The sequence below is a fragment of the Calonectris borealis genome, chromosome 2 (assembly GCF_964195595.1).
Source record: "Calonectris borealis chromosome 2, bCalBor7.hap1.2, whole genome shotgun sequence".
NCBI classification, from domain to species: domain Eukaryota; kingdom Metazoa; phylum Chordata; class Aves; order Procellariiformes; family Procellariidae; genus Calonectris; species Calonectris borealis.
Window position 1 is genome coordinate 135,512,660 of NC_134313.1, and position 9,357 is coordinate 135,522,016.

Consider the following 9,357-nt stretch of genomic DNA (forward strand, 5'->3'; position numbering starts at 1 on the left):
GGGAGCAGCGAGGGCCGGGTGCTCTGAAAGCGATGGTGAGCCGGGAGCAGAGCGTGATACCAAGGCAGGTGGGAGCAGCTGCATCACCCACAAGGAGGTGGCATGCTATGTAAGAGAGTTCTAGATTTACTGTAAATGTAAATACTCTTAAGATTAAATGTCATTTTAGCTGAGATAAGATTCTATATTCCTTTTTGATGAAAACCAGCTGTCATTTATGTGTGTGTGTACATATGTACGTGTATATGCACTGCCATGTGTAATTAAACAAAGCCACACAGGAAGAACATGTCAAGATGAAAAAAACCCCAAACGTATAGAGGTCCTAGATTTCAGGTCCGAGATGTCAGAATCTTGGAGGGATTGCAGAAAACACTGTAATCTCGGACAAAAATCTCTTATTCAAAATTTTGAGATGAGGATTGGAAAGAGGAGTCAGCTCCTTGTGAAATCTGAGAAATTAAATTCGAATCATTTAAATGAATAGGCAGTTTGTCACAGATTTAATACAAATGAAAGCATCATAATGTGCTGTGTCTCTTCTAAACACATTCTTATTCTCAAAGCACTCTACAAACATTAACAGTTTGATGATATCTTATCCCTCGATCCACAAACTGAGGTTAAAAGTAAAAATAGAAAAGGATTATCCTTTTCTCTAAAGCTCATTTTATTTCTGAGTTTGACGGGGAACCCATTGGCCTGGCACAAACAATATGATATCCATTGTGGTTTCGAAAGTGGATCAAATTACATTTTGAGCGGTCAACTAATGCTGCTAAACAGGGTGGTGCAGGACAGCTGGATATCCTGAAATGTTTTAGCGAACATTGTTTACTTAATCCAATGATCTCTAATCCATAGTGTGGTAGAGACATTTCCATCAAGAAGCTGAAGTAATAAGCGTATCATTCTGAAATGTAGAAGATTAGCAAGGCCTGGGCCTGTGATACAGATTCAGAATGACACAGGGTACCAGTCATGTTCAGCTCTTTATGCTAGCCCGGGACTGAAAATTAGAATATTTACAGCATCCTTTTCTTTCAGGGGTGCATGTGCTTCTTTGGAGCAGGAATGCTCCTCAATTACTGTGGCATTGGGGTGAGATTAATTCCCCTGGGCATTAACAATTTGTTATATACTGTCTATAAATGGTAACAGTTCAACTGTGTCTTGTTTTTTCCAATTCACAAAGCAAGACAAAAAGTACAAGTTCTGAATCTCAATGTATGTGATATCTCATTATGTTGCAATGGAATGGACTCGGTATGGAAACTGCTGCCACAATATGGATACATCTGTCATTCCAGTTTTGTGTCTTGTTCTCTTGAGCCTGGCTCTACTCACCCATCTCCCCATGCCTCTTCTTCATTCAGATGAAGCAACACTGCTTGCAAGGCCTCTCCCTTCTTTCCTTTCCCATCCTCTTGCCAGCAGTGCCTCTGCCTTTTGTAGGCAAGGTGTGCGTGTTTGGGAAGATGGGAAAGCTGAGGAGAGTTGTGGGACCTAGTAGGAACGTGAGAGAGAATGGGAGGGTTGTGCTGGACGTGGAGAACATCTCATGCCGATTTGCAGTGCAGCTTTTGCCGTGAAAGGAAGGCTCCCAAGGGAGCCCTGCGCTCTTCCCACGGAGATCAGGAGAAATCCCTCCTTCCCATGCCAAGCCACCTCCCTTCAAAAGCACAGTGGTCCTCTCGGAAAGATTTAATGCTATTGTGACACTTAGCAGTATTACGATCCTATTTCTGGCAGTACTGTAGCAAAAGACTCAAATGCCTTGGGTCGGCTTTTGTGGCAGGTCGGGTGCCCTCTGCTTATGCCGGTGTGGATGACTGATGGGTGCAAGCAGTGCTGCTGTCGTGAGGAGAGCCGACAACCCAGGTGAAGCAATGAAATCAAACAGAAACCTGTGACATGGGATCGGTAACAGGCTTCGTTCAGTGTATATTGACTGAAGAGCAGCTGGCATATTCGCCATGAAAGAAAGATGCCCAAATAAGGCCCTAATTATATATTTAACAGACACCGTTTTTAAAACCAGTTCTCCTCTTGAGTTTGTGATCAATTCATATTCAGTGAATTAGAGAAATATGAGCCAACGTGTCACAGCAGAGAGCAAAAAGATCAATGACAAGCACTCCGATCAGCCACTACTGCATTAGTGGAAATACGACATCAAAGACGAAAATAGATGCTTAGCTGGGGATAGTATTAAACCAGGGATTGTCAGCAGGTTTGAGTTTTTGAAATGGACTGCGTGTGGGTCTCGGGTATATTATCTAACAAAGTGGCAAAATACTTTCCAAATTGTAATGTTTCTGATTCTTTTCATCTTAACCCATCCCAGATTTTTTTTCTTTAAAAAAACAACCTCAAGGCTGTTCTTCATTTATCCCAGACCAGTCCTTTTTTTGCCATACAGCTACATATAGGAATTTTAACTGTGTTATGCCAGAAGGAGCACTGGGACAAGTCATAGCGTTGATGCTCACAGGAGGCATAAACTTCAAGGAGAAAATGGGCTTATCACCACATTAGCCAGGATGCCTTACTATATGCATTAAGGAGATCAAATGTTCATTTCCTTGTACTCCCAAGAGCAGTGGGAGAAGTTAGCCTTCCTGAATCAATACCGTGGTTTTGACTGGCACATTTTTAACTGTTGCTGGTCTTCTTAGGAGCATGCTCTTACTGGGTGCCGGCAGCCTCTTCCAAGCAAGGACGCCTTGTCCCATCTTTTGTCAGTCCCTCCAAGCTGTGCCAGAGCACATAGGGAATTTGGTCTGAACGGTTTTCTCATGTTTGAAGTATTTCCAGGATACTCCCTCCTGTACGGTTTATTAGAGGTCCTTCTGATTTCTTGGCTTGGAGAGTTGTTTTAATGTCTTGAATTAAGGCTTTCTCGCTGCTTGTTTCTAGAGTCCAAGTACCCTTTTCACATGGCTTTATTTCTTTTGTCTTAATGAAATTGTTCCCTTTTTTTTTCCTCTCACGTTTTAGACTTGTGCCTTCAGTGCTAATGGAGGGGAGACTCTCGTTTTCTTACCATGCTGTGAACTGTGGGTTACAACATCCCCTGGCATCCCAAATTTTCTGTTCTGATAGATGTGTCAGTTGCATTAAAGCTTTAAAGGCCGAGGAAAGAGGCACTAAAATGGATTTTTACTTTATTTGCTTATTCATGATGTAATGAAGGTGGGGTTTTTTTTGCTTCCTTTTTGCATTAAAAATTAAGGTCCCCTTTGAAAACCTGGACCATGAAATGATTTACAAGTGAAGCCCCAACTGGAACAGTGATTCTTTTTCACAGCGTGTAACTGCTGTGGGTACCGTTTAATTTTTACTGCTTGTTCACCCAAGCAGTAACGCCTGTCTGAAAGCAGCACATTTGTGCCGGGGAGCAGGGAGAGCGGGGCTGCCCCAGGAGGGAGCTGGCTGCCGAGGAGACCCCGGCCCGGCAGGGCAGTGCCCTCGCGGGCAGGGTGCTGTCCCCCACATCCGAACAGGGCCGGGGTGGCGACAGGACCTGCCGATGGTCCAGTGGTCATCAGAGGAGGGGAGGTGACAAGGAGCTCCAGCTCCTGGGCAGTGGGCGGGGGTCCTCGGCGAGGGTGGTCGGGGCACCGCAGCCTGCCCGTGCACTCAGGGCCCCGACGGTTTGGATGAGGGAGGTTCTTGCAGCGAGATAACACCTAATGTATTTGGTTTTGAAAGTGTACATCCTGCGTTCTCCCAAGCGGAATTTCATGCTATTTAATTGCACTATTGTTGTAATATGACTCATCTGTATTTCAGTGGTGAGGCTTGGGACGTGATGGGTTAAGGAGTGAGTGCAGCTTTGTCCTGGCAGCCCAGGTTGGTACGTGCCTTCGGTCAGGCAGTGGTCCTTTTTCACGCCAGCACTTCCATTTTAGCTTACCATGGAATGATTTATAGCCAGAGCCAGCCAAAGGAGGCAACTGTGACAAATGCATGTAAATACTCTGAAAACAATCTTCTTTTGGGAACAGATGAAGCAAACAAGACAAGGAAAGCAGAGGACTCCCTGGATCCCTGTTTGGCTGACCCCAGCCAGTGGGTGGGATGAAGTTAATTCTGCCGCAGGAGGCATTGCACAAAGTCATTAACATCTGCCGTAGGCTGAATACATCTCCTGGGTTTTGGTAATGTTTGGAACTAATTCCAGACCTTTTCCTTCATTTAGCTTTTCCGCTTTGAAGAATGATAAATATTTAGGCTGTCTACAATACTTCTAGTCCAATCCACTTCTTTGCCCCTTCCTCAAGTTAAAAATAGTATTTGATGTGTCTTCAAGCCAGTTCAGTAACTGCTATAGCACGGGTTGTAACAACATAGCAGTAGAGCAGCTGAACATAGCAAGCCTGTCTCTGAAGTATAAGGATTTGGGGTTGGCTTCGCCGTCTGCTGGTAGCACAGGCTGCTGCCCTCCAGAGCTGACCTGTGGGAGCTTGCCAGGGGCTGGGCCAGCGGAGCCGGAACCTACAGCTGAGTTTCTGGATACTGGAAAAGCCCTAGGCTTCCTTGCCCATGAGAGGGAAAAGCAAGCAGCTCTAGCAAGGGAGATTTTGTAGCAAGGTCATAATAATCATAGGATTAAAAAAAATGAAGTCCACAGGGGAATGAATTGCAGGAAAAAAAGTACCCTTCTTGATTTTATTGCCTAAAGTTACTGGGCATCAACTTGATGAAGACTTAAACATGCGTTCTTTTTAGTGGGTTTGAAATACCATAATCTTAAAGTGACAACATACAATAGGATATTGCCTGTCTTCTTTCAGCACCTTCTGCCCTTCTGCATGTGCTAGCAACCAGAGCCCCCCCACGGGCCATCCTCTCCTCTTGAGAACTAGTCTTTTCTTGGGAGAAACCTAGCAGGAAAAGGATTACCTACACATACGTAGCTCCTATTGGGGATGGCTCTCAGTGTTAATAAATTCACTTGCTATGTAGGGGAATTCAGGCAGCATGTGTTTAAGTGTCTGAACTTGTTTAAGCTTACAGTAGGTTAGCCTCCAAACTGGAAACAAGATCAGGGAGTAGTAGAGCCGTTTGTGCAAAAGCCCAAATCAATGGGTAAAACTGCTGCCTTGTGTTACGGAGAGCAAGAGTCTCGCCACAACTAAGGTTTCAGCAATTCAGAGGTTTATTTTCAGCCAAATAACAAACATTATCTGACCTTCCACTAAAAATCTGTATTTGAACTCTTTGAATGTGACTATTTTCAACACGAATTTGTAACTTAGTAGCTTTAAATTTCTCTTTTTTTAAAGTAGGAACATATAGGACAACGTAGGAACAGTGAAGCCAGGGACTGAGTTTATCTGAATTACCTTTGTCTCAGTGGGCTTTACCCACAGCTAAACTGAGGTACAGAAAAGGAGCATAACAATAACAGTTGAGCGAAGTTTATGCCATCTCACCTACCAATGAAGGCTCACAAATGTTGGATTTCATCAACAGAAAAAGTTGGTATCAGCAGTTCCGATTCACAGCTTTTTACCAATTTTCCAGGGTGAACAAGGGATATTCCTGAGACCCTTCTACTTGAATAAGCCAATGAATTGCTTCTTGTTCAAAGACCAAAAAAAGGAGAAGAAAGGATTGCCCTCATGTAGGGAAAACAAACCCTCAGGGGGGCACAATTTTAAATTTCTTGTAGCAGCACACTAGGAAATAGCAAAACTGTCTTCATAGTGATGTTAGATTCTATCATCATTTAAAGGAACTCGCAGCCTCTACGCCCCACCAATACATGTGATGATAGTTCTATATATACATTTTTAAACAGATCATATTTTTCCATTCCAAATGCTGCCTGGAATGGGATGCCTTCAAGGAAACAATGTGTGAGTCATCCTCAAGAGACGTGCAATTCAGGCACCTCCTTTGGAACAAAGTTATGTATAGCCAGCTAAAATATCCAATTATAAACACTAATATGTTACTCACATAGTTGCCCAATGGCCTTAGAAGCAATCTGTTTTTTTTTATGACAGTAAGAATTAATATTGAGTTGTTGATGTTAAAAGTTAGAATAACATCACATGAAGATTAAAATGCCATTTCAGTGATAGTTTGTTCTGGATTATGTTAAGAAAAGAAGTACGAGCCTGTGATCATTTAAGACTCATAAAACTTCTACTCCTCGTTAAATACTTATTTGAACGTCTGAATGTAAAAGATACTTTCTGAGGGTTAATTCTTGTGGGAACCTCAGGGTGGATGGAGAACTCACTATGGATTTTGGTGGGTAAGATAGCAGCACTCACAAACTTGTGTGGATTTTTTTTTTCTGTGTACCTTTCTGTATTATGAAAATACTATTATAGGATAGATTTTCACAAATTTCCAGTCATACATGGGCTTAACGTTGGCTGAGTTTCTCAATCCCTTGGCTCTAGTTTTTAGTTCTCCCACTCTGAGAGGTATGGGAGAACTAATTCAAGGAGAGAAGGGTTTGAGAAGAGGTAAGTATGTGTTAGGGCCTGCTCGTTGCAGGTGCGGGATAGAGGGTCTCACAAATTATAAACAAAAGGTACGGCTTATTTAGGAGGAGCGAAATCATTTTGCGTGACCTGATGCCTGAAATTCAGGGAGTATGGAATCCATACGTCCAGCCAGCGGGCCCCGTGCTCAGCTGTAATACTTTCCTGTTACTGCTGCTGTTCCATCCTACTACCAGAATAGGTCCTGTTGCTCTCTTCATTCCTGGGACAGCGGGCATGTGCCACATGGAGCTAGCACAAGAGTAAATGATAAGCCGAACTTCACCCACTCTCCAGAGAATTGACAGGACCTAGGGTGAATAATAAGGGCTGTGGAAGGGAACCCAGAAAACACTGGTTAGTTAGCAAAGTAAAGGGACTACACAGACAAGCTCCGTCATTTTGGCATTTACTTGAAGAAAATAAAATACCCAGCCCCTCTAACTCTTCTCTCCCCATTCACCCACCAGGCTGAGTTTTTTGGAGGTTTTTTATAGCACAGAGGTGGGAGACCTTGAGAGCCCGGAAGCAGCCTGCACTCTGAACGACTGCTGAAGGAGGAGTCATCCCTGGTGTTAGTAACGCGTGTGCTATTGGGAGTCACTAGCTTTGAGGAATCATCTTGGAACGACACTGATGTATTTGTCATGTTCATTTGCATATTTGTTTTGTGGGTAGGAAGGAGCTGGTTTTGAAAGACACAATTAGTGATGATTAAAGGAAGCTGTTCTGCAGTCGATTGTAACTGCTTTCTGGAGCAGATCATGAGGGTTGCTGGATTGCCGTCTTTCACCGAGTCCTCCAGTGACAGCGGTATCTCCCTGTTTCCCTACCTGTAATATTTGATGCCTTTCCTTTTTAGTGTACTTCCTCTTGGATCCTCTTGGAGCTCTTAACTACCCCTATTCAGCAATCCTACCTCTGTAATCTTCCCTTCCTTTATTTTGCCTGGACTTTCTCACAGCTTTTGGTCACAACCTAGGAATTTCTCAGAAGTATGAGCCAAGGTTATGCAGCTAGGCCGTATTGGATTGGATCCTTGGCACAGACAGCTGAACCCCTGGGGGGGTGACAGAGGAGGTGACCAAGACAGGGCTGAAAGATGCACTAGGTAGGAGGTTACAAGATGCAGTAGATCCGTCTGGATCCAAGCCCAGACAGTGCTAAGTGAGTACATGTTGCAGGGGTGCTGGGAATAGTATGGCTGCTTTCAACAGCATATCGTATTATCCCTTTAGAAAATAATGTGAAATTCAAACAAATTAATGAAAGTCCTTATGAGTATGTAAAGGTCAGACAGTGCCTGTTACACACTGACCTATGTGTGTCGTGGCACACTTCTTCAGTCGTGGCAATGTGTCAATACCTCCCCAATAATACACGTGCAACTGGGATATAATAGGGGCTTTACTGGTTTCCACCGGGCAGTGAGCGGGGCTACGACACAATCACTGACCCACTTTTATCTGAAACAAACAACCCTTCTCTCTCCCTCCCTGCAAACAATAAGATCGTTAGGTCCAAGGCCAAATTCATGTTGTTGTGAACAGCTGCAAATCCACTGACGTCAGCAGAGCTGTAACCACTTAGTAAAACCGCGAGTCCAGCTCGTGGGGGTTTTTTGGATGTATTTCAGTGGAACAATTGCATTCTATCTGTCTGAAATTCTCCTGAGTTTTTCTGTAGATGGATGTGTTTTTCCCTGTCCTGTGTAGCACTGAAGTGTGCTGTCAAGCAGCTGCTCGTGCCATATAAGTGATTCTTGCAGCTCTCTACCTTACGAAGCAGATGAGAGTCTGGCTGGATGAACAAGCTACATCATGGAAATGTATGAGATTGTAAAAGGAGAAATAAAGCTTTGTATCTCAAGGGCCCAATAAACACGATATCCCACAATGCAGGAACTATGAAGCGTACTAGAGAGATGCAGGCCCTACCTGGCCAGCAAGAAGCATGACTATGATGTTCAAAGGGCTGCTCAAAGTAGTCTTAATCTTACAAGAGGCAGTCCACTCTGGCTTGATCTTGCAAAGTGTCTAAAAACATTAGTCCCATTGACATAGACCTTGAGTTACACAGATCTAAGTGAAGCAGAGAACCAGCACTGCAGAAGTTCAAGCTTAAGAACAGTCACTGCTGATTGTGAGGACTTTTTTTTTTTTATTCTCCTGAGGAGAAGAGAAACTCTAAGTGGGAATGGAGAAAGCCCTGGGAGGGCATAATGGTCTCCAGTGGCTTCAGCACCAGCTTCCAGACCAACGCTGCTGTGCCTGAAGTACGGTGGAGCAAGTTGTTCAACCTTTGGCACAAGAAATTACTTCCGATAGACTATGTCTACATTAGGTAAGATTGTGCTGATCCTATTCCCTAATGAGGGCAGCTGCATGGGAGTTGCACTCCAGTTCTTCCCATTGAAGTTGCGTCTGTCTCAGGAGTTTGCATTCTCTGTGTTGAAATGGTAGATAAGTAAACAGGATCTTTCAGGGGAAAAAAAAAGCTTCTTTTAATTTAGTCAAAACGAGTTCCTGTATGGACATTTGTACAAGTAAGAAATTCTGATAGTGTAAGAATGTTCACAGTTCTAATCTTCATTTAAGTTATACGATGAAGTATTTGCAGATTGCTAAGGCGGACTTTGTAAGGCTGACATGAGCATAATACAACATCAGCAATCGGGGTCTATTGATGATGTTCTTTGTGCAGAGTCACGTTTAGGCTGATCTTTGATCCAAGCAGTGTGAATGACACCTGTTTGGGATGCTTAATGGGTAACGGACAAAAATGAGGAGATGTAATAAAATTCTTAGCACTGAGATGCACCAACTTGATGAAAGATACATGTCTGAATCAC